Below are 15,072 nucleotides of genomic sequence, written 5' to 3'. Positions count from 1 at the left end.
TGAAATTCTGGAAAAGGCCAGACTGTAGAGACAGTAAAAAGGTCAGTGGTTGCCAACAGCTGTAGGGCAGGGGAACAGAATGAACAGGTAGAACGCAGAGGATTTTTAAGGCAGTGAACCTATTCTGCATGATACTTTAACAGTGGATAGATAACATTATGCGCTTGGCAAAATCCATACAACTTTATGACATAAAGAATGAACCTTAATATAAATTATGAACTTTAATTAAAGATAATTGATCAATACTGGTTCATCAATTATAGGAAATGTACCATACCAATGCAATAATAGGGGGAAAGGAGGGAGAGGGGAAGGAGTGTATGGGAATTCTCTGTACTTTTGTCTCAATTTTCTGTAAACTTGGAACTGCTCTGAGAAACATAAATCCTACTAATTTTAAAAATCTTAAATACTGAGTGGCTGGTAAACTTAATAAATATTTGCTGAATAAAGTTATTGATTCTTCATTAAACCTGGTTCATTTTGACACTGGTCATCTCTATTAGAACAAAGTGGTACAGTCCATTCATGGGTAAACCAACATACTTAGCCAGGTTTGGTTTCATGCATATGGTGGGCAGAATAATGGCCTCTGAAAAATGTCCACACCTTCATCCTCCGGTCTTGTGAATATGTTATCCTGCATAGCAAAATGGACTTCACAACTGTGATGAAGTTGAACAGGCTTCAGAGGGAGAGATTATCCTGAATTATTCAAGTGGGCCCAATCTAATCACAAATCATGAAAAGCAGAGGCCCTTTCCCTAGCCAGTGAGAGGGAAGGGTGAATACAGAGGATGGACTGAGAAATGCAATGTTGCTAGCTTTGAGAATGAAGGGAGGGGACCACGAGTCAAGAAATGTGGGCAGCCTCTGGGAGCTCGAAAAGGCAAGGAAACAGATTATTCCCTGGAGCACCCCGAAAGGAGCATAGGCCTGCTGACATCTTGATTTTAGCCCACTGAGACCCGTGTCAGGCTTCTACCCAACGGTACCATAAAATAATAAATTCGTGTTGTTTTAAGACACTAAATTTGTGGTGATTTGTTACAGCAGTAGTAGGAAACTAATACAATGTGTACATGAATTAGAAACAAGTCTTAGGTTACTGTCTCACCTCTCTAGCCCAGCGTAGACCCTTTTCCAAGGAAGTATCTAGGCTCCCTATGTCTTAATCAATGATCACTCATCCAGTCATGAACTTAAGTAGTATATTTTGGGAAGATACAACACATAAGAACAGTTCATCAAGATATATTTTTCAGAATAGTGCTTAAACTATTTCACTTAAAAATAATAACAAATCTTTCATCCCAATTGATTGTTTTACTGGGAGAGAACAGTCTGATGGACTGCAAAGGGTTTTTGCTTTGGAACCAAACACGCTCTGTCTGAATTTCAATTTCATCATTAGCCTTTAGTTATAGACAAGGTACTTAACCCCTGAGCTTTTGTGTCCTACTGGGAAAAGATAAAATAATAATCATATGCAAGATTACGAAATATATAATGATATACACACAAAAAATAATCATAACATATGTAATGTTTTTAAAGAAATAAGCATTGAAAGAAGTGCTAAGTTGTTCCTCTTTTGTTTTCACTTGTATTCATTGGTCACATGATATACTGGTACTTCTAAGTAAATCACATGTGCCAGAGATTGCAACAGAAGTGGAAAAATGAAGAGAAGTGGGCAAATAGGAGAGAGTTTATAATCTATAAACCCATGTAGTTTCCCATTAAAAAAAAAAAAGTACTAACATTAGATATTACAGTGATGTAGGCCTGGGCCCCTATATTGCAAACTCAAAAGCCTACCCCACCCTGGCCTTTCTGAAAATGTCTCTGCTCCTGGTACTTCATCAGCCTCTGCATCTTCAAGACGTTTTCTGTTTAAAATTCACTGGTAAACAAAGGAAGAGAGCCTCAGACAGAACTGAATCAATACCCCATCTCTGCCTCCAGAAGACAAAAAAGGAAGTCCTCTGTTGTTCAGAGTACTGATTGCATTTAACCCTTCAGTCCCACCATGGACACCGCCAAAACTTCCCTGATTATTCACATGCAAAAGATGCTACACAGCCTAGGAAAAGGTGATTCTAAGAAGAAACGCTGAGCTTGTTGTTCCTGAGAGATTTGCAGGCACCACGCCATTATTTTTCTTTCCTAAAAAAAAAAAAAAAAAAAAAAAAAAAAAAGTACAAATTATTCTAAAATAGAATTACCAGGCAGGTTCCCACAAACACAGAAAACATAATGCATCATTTTAGAAGTAGTACAAACAGGCTCGCTGTCCCACTGAGGGTTGATGAGATACCAGTGGAGCATGGTATGCACTTGTGCATGTTTCTGAGGATTCTCACCGAGATTGAAAATAAGAAAGAGTCCATTACAAACAAAAAGGTATTTGACAACTAATAAGAATTGACTTGAGTATACAAATAAGCACTCTGCTTGAAAATACAAACCCTGTGTATATCCTTTATTTTTGAGCTTTATGAAATAAAACTATAACATAATGAGAACAAATATGCTAGGACTTAAACGCTTTCAACTGAAGTTATCTCTCTCAAAGCAGAATCCTTGAAAGCTACATAATTCCCATGATACTACTACTATCAAAACATCTTTTAATTCCTTTTGAGGAGCTGCATTCTGAATTCGGGCACATCCTTCTGATACAACCTTATTGGTTGCAGATGTTACTCCCTTGAGTGGTGGATTTTATTGTTGCAAAGAGCCCCAAATCATATGAAGCCTGGTTTGATTAGAAATGTAGCTTCTCAATGGAAAGCATGCATTATGGATCAAAAACAAGCCTGAAGATAAAATCATAAAACTGGGTTTTCTGGGAGGCTCAATAACTGGCCAACAAGACAGCACCAAAAGGGGAGATTTAAAAGGGGGCCGAGCAATGGCGTCACTAGAATAGGGAATATAGGATTTCAAAGTGACTATTTTGAAAGGAAAAACCCACACTTGATGTATGGTACAGCATGTGTGTGTGAAAGAGAGACATACTCATTGCTTTTGAGCAGCAATTCTTAAATGTTTGGCCTCAGGACTCCTCCACACTTTTCAAATTACAGAGGGCTCCAAAGAACTTTTGTTTATATGAATTATAGCTATTGATATTTATAATGTTAGAAATTAAAACTGAGAAATGTTCCGAGAGTTTGTTGATTCATTTTAAAATCAGAAACCCACTACATGTTTATGTAACTAGCATATTTTTATGTAAAATGAATACCTTTTACAGAACAAAACAAAATTTAGCAAGAATAGTGATGTTGTTTTATATCTTTGCGAATTCCTTTAATGTCCTAGAAGACGGACAGATTCTCATACTTGCTCCCACATTTAATCTGTTGTGACTCATACATTTTGTACTCTGGGAAACCGCACGGTACACTGTGAGAGAATGAGAGTGACAAAGACAGATAATATCTTAATGTTGTGATAAAAACTGTCTGATCTTAGAGCCTCCCTGAAAGGGTCTTAGGAACCTCAGGGTTCCTCAGACCACACTGGGAAAAACCACTGCTTTAGAGTCTCACATGGAATGTAACGATAAACACAACCATGTGTGTGAGTGTGAGTGAGAGTGTGTGTGTGTGTGTGTGTGTATGTAAAAACTAAAGCTAAAGTAAATACAAAATGGGAAGCTCCTTAACAGTGCTCCAAAGAAAAAGCGATTTCTAAGTCTTCACCTCTCAAACTTCATGTTTTACTCTAACAGGGCATTGCAATAATTTGCCCAGCAGCTCAGCTAAAACATCATTATCGCCTGTACTCCTTAGCTACACTCTGTTTGTGCCCTGAGTGTCCTTGTCTGCCAATTAACGAGCCACTTTATTCTGCTGCAGGCAAAATGAGCCGGATAAGCAACCCAGCCCATCAGCCACAGGCCCGTTGCTTTAAAAAAACATTTCGAATGGCTGGGGTGAGGGCATTCAAGATTTTTTCGTTCTTATTTCTCCTGATAACTCAACACCAGTTTATGCACTTATTGCAAACACACAGACTGTTTGCATCCCAAAGTATAACTAATAATCCTCAGTTAACAAACCAGCCTCTGAAGACCTGACATCTCTCTCCATAAGACATCAGGAAGGGGTGGAGGCTATGCATTCAGCCTCTAGAACTCCAAAAGCTGCAGACATGCTATCTCAGATAACCAAGAAAGCACTTCTCAGCCCCTCTGCTGACATGATGGAAAAGGCTTTGAAAATAAGTACGTCTTAGGCCAGACATTTGGGGAAATAGTATAGTTTACAAAAAAACTTTCATCTTGGCACACACAATTGAGTTTTTCCTGTGTTCTCCATTGTTGTATTTGCTAGCTTGGTGGAAGAAGCGCTCAGTTGAAGAGTCCAGCTATCTGGAATCTGGTCCCCAGGGGTTGCATCTAACGATCTGTGTGTCCCCAGACAAATTACCTAATCCCAAGTTTCCACATAGGTAAAAATAGGTATATTAAAACAAATGAATTCTAATGACTTTTCCGTTCCAAAATTCTATGATCCTAAAGCCTGATGGTAGTTTACAAGTACATAAGCAGAGGAAAAGGCATTTTAGATGTATGAGGAAGAGAGAGTATGGAGCACATTTCTCTTATAATGGGTGTAGTAAAGTCCAGGGCTCTTTCAAATGGTGCGGGTGCCCACCAGTGAAACGGAGGCATGGACAGACTATGCAGATACCACCTAGAAATGCTTCCAGAGCCTCAGAAGCTGGGGGCCTGGAGCTTCTCCCCTCTCCCCCCCCACCCCGCCCCTCCACAGTATGGCTGCTTTCCAGGGACTCTGCCCTTTGCTGTTCAGGATCTCATTATTCCCAGTACTCCAGACGGAACACACAAAGCCCCTGTGACGCTGAGCATATGGCCTGGCTCAAGAAGTGCTCTCCTGCATAGAGAAATAGGACATGTCACAGAGACAAAAACACCTGGTTATAACCAGGATTCTCAATGGAATTATCCTTATCCTTGAAACAAGTGAACACAGCTAATGTTAAACCTTCAGCTAAACATGAAAATGGTAGTAGCTTATACCATATTCCCCTGAATGACACTCCCCCCGCCAAGCCCCGCCACATGCTCACATGAAATACCAAAGTGCTTGCAGCTTGTATTAAATAATGAATATGCCCAGCTCAGCCTATCACCAAGCCTTCAGCAGTCCTCCTGGGGGACCGGGAGAGATGTTAGAGGTTTGCAGGCCAAGCACAAAATTGAAGACAAGCTTGAATTAATAATTTGCTTATTTCTATACATGTGCTTCAAAATAAAGTGCAAATTGAATAAGGTAATAACATGGCTTGGGAGGGGGCGAAAAGCCTTCCTTTTGCAAACAGCTGATACTGCAATTTTATTCTCTTTCACCATCCTGAATGTGATCTACAAATATGCTCTCCCTATGTCATCATGTGGAAATATCTTTGGGAAGAGCCAAAAACGAATGTAAAATAATTCTATGGAGCTGTAGAAAAAAAGAGAATTAAATCTCCTGTTTAAACTGATTTTTTTTTTAGAGCCCTATTTCTTAAAATTGTGCTCCACAGACCTCTGTATCTGAATCACCTGAGCATTCCTTGAAAATCCCAGAAAAGTTTCATATGTTGTCTATTTCAAGTCACTTAAGCCTTTACCTACATTGACACACACACACACAAATAGCTGTCATGTTCTTGTCAATCACAGCTGCGTACCCACCTCAGAAGTCATGTTTTTCTACTGTAATTTTTGAGCATATTTGCCACTGGCTATTGGTGCCTAAAAATGTAGACCCATTCCCGCATTGTGATTTTAAGCAAAACTCATTGTCTCCCTTACACCACAATCAGGCACTTGTAGAAGAATGAAAACAATGTATGTTGGAACCCAGCCTCAAGTCTTACCCTATCTAATTCATCTAGGCCTTTTTCTGTGGTCTGCGGTCAACAGGGGAGGAAATAAGTAAAAATAAGTAGGAAAATGAATATTCTCTCTCTCTCTCTCTCTCTCTCTCTCTCTCTCTCTCTCTCTCTCTCTCTCTCTCTCTCTCTCTCTCTCTCTCTCTCTCTCTCTCTCTCTCTCATCCAAACAAATTCAGACTCAAAAAATTAGAAAACCTGCATCCCAAACAAACCTAAAAAAAAACAAGCGGAAGACGTCTGCTATTTCCCAGCTCCCTTGGAAGAGTGTGCGACGTGGGTGGTACAGTGCCACACAAAGATCACCTGTGTAAGAGCACACACTTTCCCCCTTTGCACATGCTTTTCCTCAGCAAAACTGCTTCATCGCCTCCCTCCCGCACCCGACCCCAACCTTTTCACCTGTTCACTCTTACTCTGTCAGTCCTCTTCTCTGCAAACCTTCCTTATTCCTTAAGATTAGGTTCAGTTTCCTTCGTGCATGTTCCCATAGCGCTCAGCACTCTGGATTAAAACTACCTCATAATTAGTCTATGGTTTCACTAAAGTATAAACTGTAACATAAGAACTCTAACTTGTTGAGTTTTGTATCCCCAATACTCCATTCATCGGCTAAAATATAGGAACAAACTACTAGTTGAATGAATGAGTGAACAAATGAGCACACTTAGACAAATGAGAATTGTTATACAGTGGAAGGAAGGGGAGGCAAGCACAGGAAGTGAAGGTTATGGATCTAGAGATTAGTGATAGAATATTCTGTGTCCCACGTCTGGGTTACTGGTTTGCATCCAAGCTTGATAGATGACTTAGAAAACTGATATCAGTACATTCCCATTTGATTGTGGGCATTGATATTACTTTCAGAGGCCAATATTCAAGGCCAGAGGAAATGGAAAAATTACTATTTTCCATTTTAATTATCGATATCCTACAAGCCATAAAAGATTGGTTGGAGAGTAGAGGCTAGCCACCATCTTTCCTCTATAAGTAGCCTGAGTACCTCTTGACAAATTACAATCCACAGAAACCCAAACAAAAAGATGTCCCTGAGGATTTTCATCTTGTCCTGCCTTTTATCTTCCACTAAGAGGCCCAGGTAAAGACAAAAATGAGGAAGACGACCTAGAAGTTAATGATAACCACCTTCCCCTTTTGCAGAGCAGACTCCTATACCTAAAAATTAGAAATTGATAGAGACAAGACTGTGTAACATAATCTTAGAGAGTTTTCAAGAAGTAGAAGAGAAAAACACAGAATGTCATACGGACCATGATACATTATAAGCTACTGGCCATAGCCAATATCACATTCCCAAAGGGAGCAGAGAAAGAGACAAAAACATCTCCACTTGGAGGCTTCGAAGACATCTCAAACTCTCCATGTAAAAGCCAAACTCTTACCCCTTCCTTTAAAATCTGCTTTTCCTCCAGTAGCCAACAGCACTAGTACTCACCCTGTTATCCATACGAGAAACTTGGGACTCAATCTTGCCTCACTATTAACATGTCCTTTTCTACTACCACCCCATCTAATCAATCACCAAGAACTACTGATTCTGCCTTCTAAATATCTCTTTATTTTCATTGCCAGTACCTCATGGCATCATTATCTACTGCCCACATTCTATATTATTCAGGTAAAGTAATGCTTGCTATTTTAATGAATAAGCTTAAAATCTAGGTAATTGCACACAGTAAAAATATATTTCTCCACCCAACAGAATTCAATGAGAATTGGTGTTGGGGCTCCTATTGCAAACAGCTGTTCAGGAATCCAGGTTCTATCTATCCTGTAACTCCATCATCTTTTAGGGCTTTTGAGTCCTCTGCTTCTGGCTAGCAAATTAGGGAAGAGAGAGAACACAGAGAGTTGCCACGCATGGGAGTGGCAAACATTACATTCACTTTCATTCCTTGGCCAAGACCCAGCCACGTGGTCTTAACAAATAGTGAAAGGGCTGAAGAAGTAATCTAACTCTGAGCCAGGAAGAAAAAACCAAAAAACAAAAAACAAAAAACATGGCTATTAGTTAGTATTAGCATTCTTTGCCCACAGATCTTCTTATATCTGCTCTTGTCCTAACCACCCACATTCTAAACCATTCTCCACAACACAGTAAGTTAAAAATTCTGATCACATTACTCGCCACCTTAGAACCTTTCAATGGCTACCATTACTCTTAAGATAAATACCAAAATTCTTTTTACAGACTTCATATCAGTCAAGGTTTGATCAAACAAGAACCACCATGATAAAGGGATTTATTAGAGAGAGTAGATCTTACACAATTGGGCTGATGGAGCAGTCTGTATTGGCCAGTGCCTCTGCATCTAGTTCTGAACCCGAAATAATCATATGTCAACCAGACTGGTGATCAGAAAGCAGCTGGATACGGACAAGAGCAAAAACAAATTGGAACCCAGGAGGATGAACTAGGATCCACAAGGGCAAATGGAAACTGTGGGGACAAACTGGAACCTGTGTCTTTCTCTTATCGCTGCCAACCTCAATTTTAGCCATAGAGCAGCAAACCCATTTAGCCGCAGACTTGAAGAAGCTGTTGGAAGAAATCTGGTGGGAGCAGTAGGCCCAGGTGCTGCCCCACACTAATGATGTTTGCTGGCAGAGCTCAGACAACATGCACAAACTGCCCCATGGAGCCCTGTACCAACCTTCCATGTATAGAGGATGCTTCACTTCTACCCTCCAAAGGTCCCACAGTGTTGACCTACACGAACCCAGAACCACACAAAGAAAGGATTTCTGGGAAACACAGTATAGCTTATCTAAGTGGGCATAGTCCAGAGCCACCTCACGTGGCCTATAAGACCTGGCATGATTCTCCATCCTTGTCTGAGTGAATTTCTCTCCTTTTCTGTTCTTTAAAGCCACTCCTCCAGAAAGATTCCCTTGACCAAGCTCTTTAAAATGCCCAGTGCCCTTTTAATTTCTTGTTCAAAGTCTAGCTTTACTGTTAGACTACAAGCTCCAAGAAGGCAGGGACCTTGTGTACAGTGTGCTCCACCACTTCCCAGCCTGGAGCACAGAGCATGGTACAGAGAAGACACTCAGTAAAGACCTGGTGAAGAAACATCCACTGGTGTAGCACTGCACTTCTTCTTAGATAGGATTAAGCCATGCAGGACTGATACTTGCGCAGCTTTATTTTCAAAGAATCTCTAAAATAGGAACGACAGCTACTTGAATGAGAATTTATCCCAATGCCTGACATTCATTTTCATTGTGTCTCACCTAAATTTTTAATGCCTTTAAAACTACCCAATGAAGTTCCTATTTAAGAGATAGAGGCTACTAAATTATTATATATTAGCACCAAGGAAGATAAGAAGTTTTCTCTTTGGGAGATTTATTAGAAATAGTATACAGATAACATTTCTACATTATATTAGAGCCACCTGCCCAAAAGCAGGGAGATGGCTTCTATGACCCTTTAGGGAAATTCCCGTTCAATGAGCCTATCAAAGTTATTTTACTAGCACAGCCATGTACAATTAATCATCTTTGTGAATTCTTAATTGCCGTGGTCAGACGACCCCCAGAGAGTAATCATATACCGTGGCAGAATTCATGCTCCTTTTTCATTCTTCCATGATGAAATAGAAAGCAGGAAGAGCAGTAGTTCACTACCATTTGCTCATTAATTCATTCAAGAAATAATTACGGGAGTTTCCTGCAGAGTGAGTGCTAGGGATGCAAAGATGGCTGAAGGAATTCAGTCTAGTAGAAAGAAAAGCAAGTAGAGAGAAAGGTGAGTAAACAGACATGGTTGATTTTTCTTTAGAGGTATTTGAAGAGAAGCAGCTGCTATTTAAAAAATAATAATACGTGACCAAAATGTCATAGAAGTGCTCAGTAAATATTAGCTAAGTGTCAGCCACTGGTGTGAGCCTGCTACACAAGCTAACACACTTATTCCTCATAACAACTCTGAAGTGTTGTTATTATTCTCCATTTTCAAAAATGAGTAAACTGAGCCACAGAGATGTCAAGTAAGTTGCCAAGGCCACACAGCAGGTCTCCAGGGCCCACTGCTTTACCAAGTGCTATCCTGCCTCAACCTGTCTCCCTGCTCCTCTCCATGGTCTCTCCATGAGCACTAGGCCTAATGATTACAAATATAGTCATTAGAGGTTCAACCATCATTTTATTTAATATAATAAATTAACATTTTAATAAAATGGTATTTCAAATCAATAGAGGGATCGATTTTGTAAACTCCTTTATTTGTGAATAGAAATGCCTACCTGGTCTCAAAAGATGAATATAAATTACTCCCCAGAAAGAACTCCCACCTTTGACCATGTCCCATCCATGTTAGTATCTGTGCTTTTCCCTTTATCTAGGGCTGACCCTCACAAGTCACATTTTTCAAGGGAAAAGGGGCAAAGGGTCATTCAACAACTAACATTAAAATAGTTTCTATTCTTCTCCCTCAATCCTAGATTTCCTCAGCAGTGTCTGCTAAGAAACTGACTGGCTTTAGCTCAGTCTGAGGTAGAAGAGGGAACAGAACATATATAGAAAATGTGATTCTTTTCACTCTATCAGGAGATGTAAAGAGGCACAAAATCATTTCTTGTTTGAGTTCACATTGAAACGGATCAGGATCAGTGTGTAGAATCCTCTTAGAGTGAGTGGCTCTATTGCAGAATCAAGTGTATTCCCTCACCAGTCCAGCTCCAGTTCATCCACACTGAATCTGAATGCTACGGAAGCCCACGTGGGTAGCAGGAAAGGCTTCTCAGAATATGCTGGGCTTCAAGAATAAGATATGGTGAATCTGTTGGAGAATCCAAGAAGTTCCCTATGACAGGATAGAGTCGTGGGTAGAAGAGATAGTGAGGGTGAAGTGAGGCAGTTGGAGAGATGAGCCTAAAGACATAGGCGGGACTCAGATCACGAAGGGTATTTAGGTGACTCTGAAGGCTATGGAGGACTGCTAAAGAATGCCACAGGGACGATTACTCTAGCAGTGGCACTGTAGAGGACAGATGAGCAGTCCTATCCCCAGAACTTGTGTGGTGATTGAGCATTGGAGGAAGAGCCCTGCCTACTTAGTTGAGGTTCTCCATTGCCCCTAATAGATCAAAATGAAAAATGAAAAGGAAGAAAGGGTTGTTTCATTTTTTTCCTTTTCTTTATCTATGATCATAGAATATACACAAACCTAAGTCAGGTTCAAATGTTGATAGCAAAACTCAGTGAAATTCATAACTTCCAAAAGAGGCTATCCGGAGAAAGACTGATGAGAAGTTGAGATCTAGCCATGAGAAATGAAGTGTCTATCTGAAGTTTTTTTTTTTTTACAAAGGATTAGATAACATCCTTGAAAGGGAGTTCAACTGATGACAAGAAAGCATCAGAAATGCCTAAGCGACCTATATTGGGGACTGAATTTAAGATATGGGTTGGAGGACACAGAAAATTACTGTGAGGACCGTAGTCTGTCCCCTTTGCGGTAGCCTGCCCACGGATACCACGGGAGTAGATTGCATGGATCAAGAGCAGCTTATGAGCCTTTGTCTCATAACATTTGATCAGAGGAGAAGTTTTTATGATACTTTATAGTACATAGTAGATAAATTGAACAAATATTATGACCACAATAAAACACATTCTTATCACTGGAACATAAATCAGTAATTGCTACATTGTGAGGGAGTTTCCCCCACAAGTCCAGGGAGGCTGCTAGCATCGACTGGGGAAGAAGTTTAAAGGCACAGCCACAGCATTCAGTATCATTTAAAATCAAAACACCACAAAATTAAAACCTGTTCCCTCCAGGGTTTTAATGCTGCTTTTCAAACCTTGTACAAAAAGCTTTTCACTCTCTAGTCGACAATCAAAAAGCCACCTACATAAAACCTATTAATAAGGACCCCAATGGAGAGACTTGCCATAAAATCAGGAATGCTTTGGGGCTCGGTAGAGATTCACTCCTGCCACACACAGCTTGGCAGCAGCAACTCAACTCAACCCCAGCACACATGTTTTCAGTTACAAACTGTAGATTTCTATCAGAGTTAAAATTAATGCTGCTAGCATGGGAGAAATTCTTTAAGGGGTAAAATGTCTACAGCTCACGTAGTTGGACTTCTCAGGAAGAAAGATGTACCACCCCCTACACACGGCCAATCTGCGGAAGGGGAAAATGTTGAGACCCTGGTAAAGTGAAATCTGTTTTACAACTTTGGTTTGAATTCCTTGAGTTATCTCACATTCTTAAAACAGTGAAATCAACATTGCATCTCATAACAAGCTAACAAGTACTTCTGAGTAGTACTTATTGTACTAAGTGTAGAATATATATAGTATAGCATGTATAGGATAGTAGTAGAAGTAGTACTTATAGACTCTTTGAACATGGCACGCTCTGGACACTTGAGACATTGAATGTCCACTTTCTGGTTTTTCCAGGGCTTAAGGTGGCAAAATAAGGTAGCTTTGAAGGCAGCTTGGGAAACTTCAAGGAAAATGGGATCAGAGAGTGTTGCTCTTTTGCGATTTGGAACTTATGAATTTATACTATTATCTCCCTTTTTAAAATAAAAAAATCTCATTTTTATGGAATGATCCAAGACTACAGTAATTTTGGAGGATTTCAAAACTTCAAAGCAACAAATTCCTCCCCAAATATGAAAAGTGAGAATCTGCTCTATAGCTAGCAAATACTGAACCCTTAATACGTGTCAACCGTTGTACTAAGAAACCACTCAACCTTCACAGCACCCAGTGAGGTATGTGTTCTTACCACCTATTATCTAAGCGAAGAAACAGAGGCTCAGGTGGTTTAATTAAGTTGCTCGATGTGGCACCGCTGATGAGAACTGGCAGCAGGATCTGCACTCAACACGGTCTGGGAGGTTATTGCTGTGACATGGTGCCACCCCATCGGAAACAACAATAGGAGATACACTGGTATGAGGCATCCACTTCCCCTCTACTGATGCACCAGGGGACAAAATCATCTCAGTAAACACAAAATTTGTTCATAACTATCGTGCTTTTTCACCAATCACTTAAAAAATATGTGGCATGTATTTCTAAGGAATAAAGGACTTTATTGCTTTTGCAATAAATATGTATAAATAAATACATAAGCAAATGAGATCACTTTGCCTTTTATTGTACTTTCTAAACCCTGACACACAGATCAGGAGTAATGTGTTTTCTTGTGCTCCAGATAACAACTGTATTTATTATATACACCAGTAAGGGCACTTTCTTACTTAAGCTTTTATGTCTTTTTTTTTTTTCCATAAAAGGAAGCAAGGTATTGCTTCTAATGCACATAAGCAGAAATATGAATCAATATTCAAGTTCAAAATTTGCTATGTACATAAATTGTAACAAATTCAGCTTCATCCAAGTGAAAGGAGTAGGCAAAAACAACCAATCAAGATGTTCTCCTGGGATTGCTAACAATTCACCTTCAACACAATTGCAAAGAAAATAGCATTTATTCAGTATTCATTTTTCTGGTGCTAACCAAATACAATAGTACCACCCAACACAGAGTTAATACATAAAACATTTTCATTGCCCCAATTAATTCAGAAAGAAGCTAAAAAATTCTTAGGGCAACCTGCAAGAGAACTCAAATCAACCTTGTAAAGAGTGCCTGTCTCTGGTTTTATACTAATTGCCATGTAAATTAACAAAAAGCACAATCCCACCAGCAAGGAAAATGAAGGTTTCTTCACAGACCATCAGCAAAGTTACCCCAGAAGCCTAAATAACATCATGCCTGTTTCTTTAGACAATAAAATGCCAAAGTTTTTCTTTTGCTGTCAGCAAATGATGAATACATGTGGTACTGATTATTTAATACCACTAGACCACCAGGGAAGAAGATTTAGGTGAACTGCAGCAGAACTATGCCATTTATTTTTATTACCATACATTAAAAATTACGTTTACAGATAATTGTTTTTCTCCTTCCAATAAAGCGAGATAAAAAAAAAAATTCAGAAGAATATTTAATAATACTAGACCACCAGGGAGGAATTTTAAAAGTAGATTTTTTTATCGAGAAATTAGATTTGCTTTTTAAAAATTTCCAATTATTTTTAAGTGTAATTTGTGAAGAAATTATTTTAAACCGAGGCAGTATAAATTTTCTGCTGGGGGAGTGTCTCGCAGATTAAGTTACTCCTTTACAAGGGTAATTGCCTAATCAAATCACCCCTCAGAACCATCAGTTTTAAAATACCTGTGTAACTGACTGCGTGTTTTACAATTCTGTTTTACTGCACATTTTCAGGATCTTTATTTGAGTTCGTGTTCCTAAAATCCCCAGATAAAATAAACTCTTGATATTTTTTCCCAATACTGCTGTACTAGACCAGGAAATTTTTCTGTTTACCGGTTTCTTTCAAAACAAGAATGAGAAGTAAAAGGAGCAGCAGTAGCAGCAGCAAACTGAAAGAAAAGGACAAAAAAGAGGGGAAAAAAAGAAAAAATCGAAAGGAAATTAAATTAGGCTTCACACAATAGTCGAAATGATAATCTCTCTAAACTTCGGCTGGCATATTTACAGTTAGGAGAAGCAGCAACTGTTTCTCTCTCCGCCCCTCCCTCCCCTCCTCCTGCCGCTCCCCCCCTCCCCGCCCCCACTCTCATATTCTTTCTCTCTCTCTCTCTCTCTCTCTCTCTCTCTCTCTCTCTCTCTCTCTCTCTCCCCCCTCACCCCCTCACATCCTCTCCAATTTGTAGATTAAGGAGTTAATCCCATCCCAATATTGTTTGGTAAAATATCCTAATTTTATTAAATAGGTTTGCCAAAGATCAGCTCAAATAACCCCATTTTTTTGGTGGGGTTTGTGCCTGTACACAGAGCCCGTTCGCATGATAACTTTCAGGATTTATCTCCTCAGGTTTGTTATAGAACTCCCAACATGCCCTCATGTAAAACAAAACTGTTTTCAGTGCCAAAAGCTGTGTTAGTCTTGGGAGGCCAACACTGTTTACCTACGATGTAGTACAAGCTCAGATCACACAGTGACTCTGAGGCAGCCATATGGTCTCGGTATAGGTTCCTTTGATTTTAGCGCCAGCTTTACTACAAGTCAAGAGTTAGCTTGCTATGCTCAGCTCCTTCTAGACTGAAAAAGCACAAGCTGGCTGGAG

The sequence above is a fragment of the Rousettus aegyptiacus genome, unplaced genomic scaffold, assembly GCF_014176215.1.
Source record: "Rousettus aegyptiacus isolate mRouAeg1 unplaced genomic scaffold, mRouAeg1.p scaffold_m13_p_2, whole genome shotgun sequence".
In the NCBI taxonomy this organism is placed as follows: domain Eukaryota; kingdom Metazoa; phylum Chordata; class Mammalia; order Chiroptera; family Pteropodidae; genus Rousettus; species Rousettus aegyptiacus.
The sequence above is the reverse complement of the archived record's forward strand: the minus strand, read 5'-3'. Positions refer to the sequence as shown.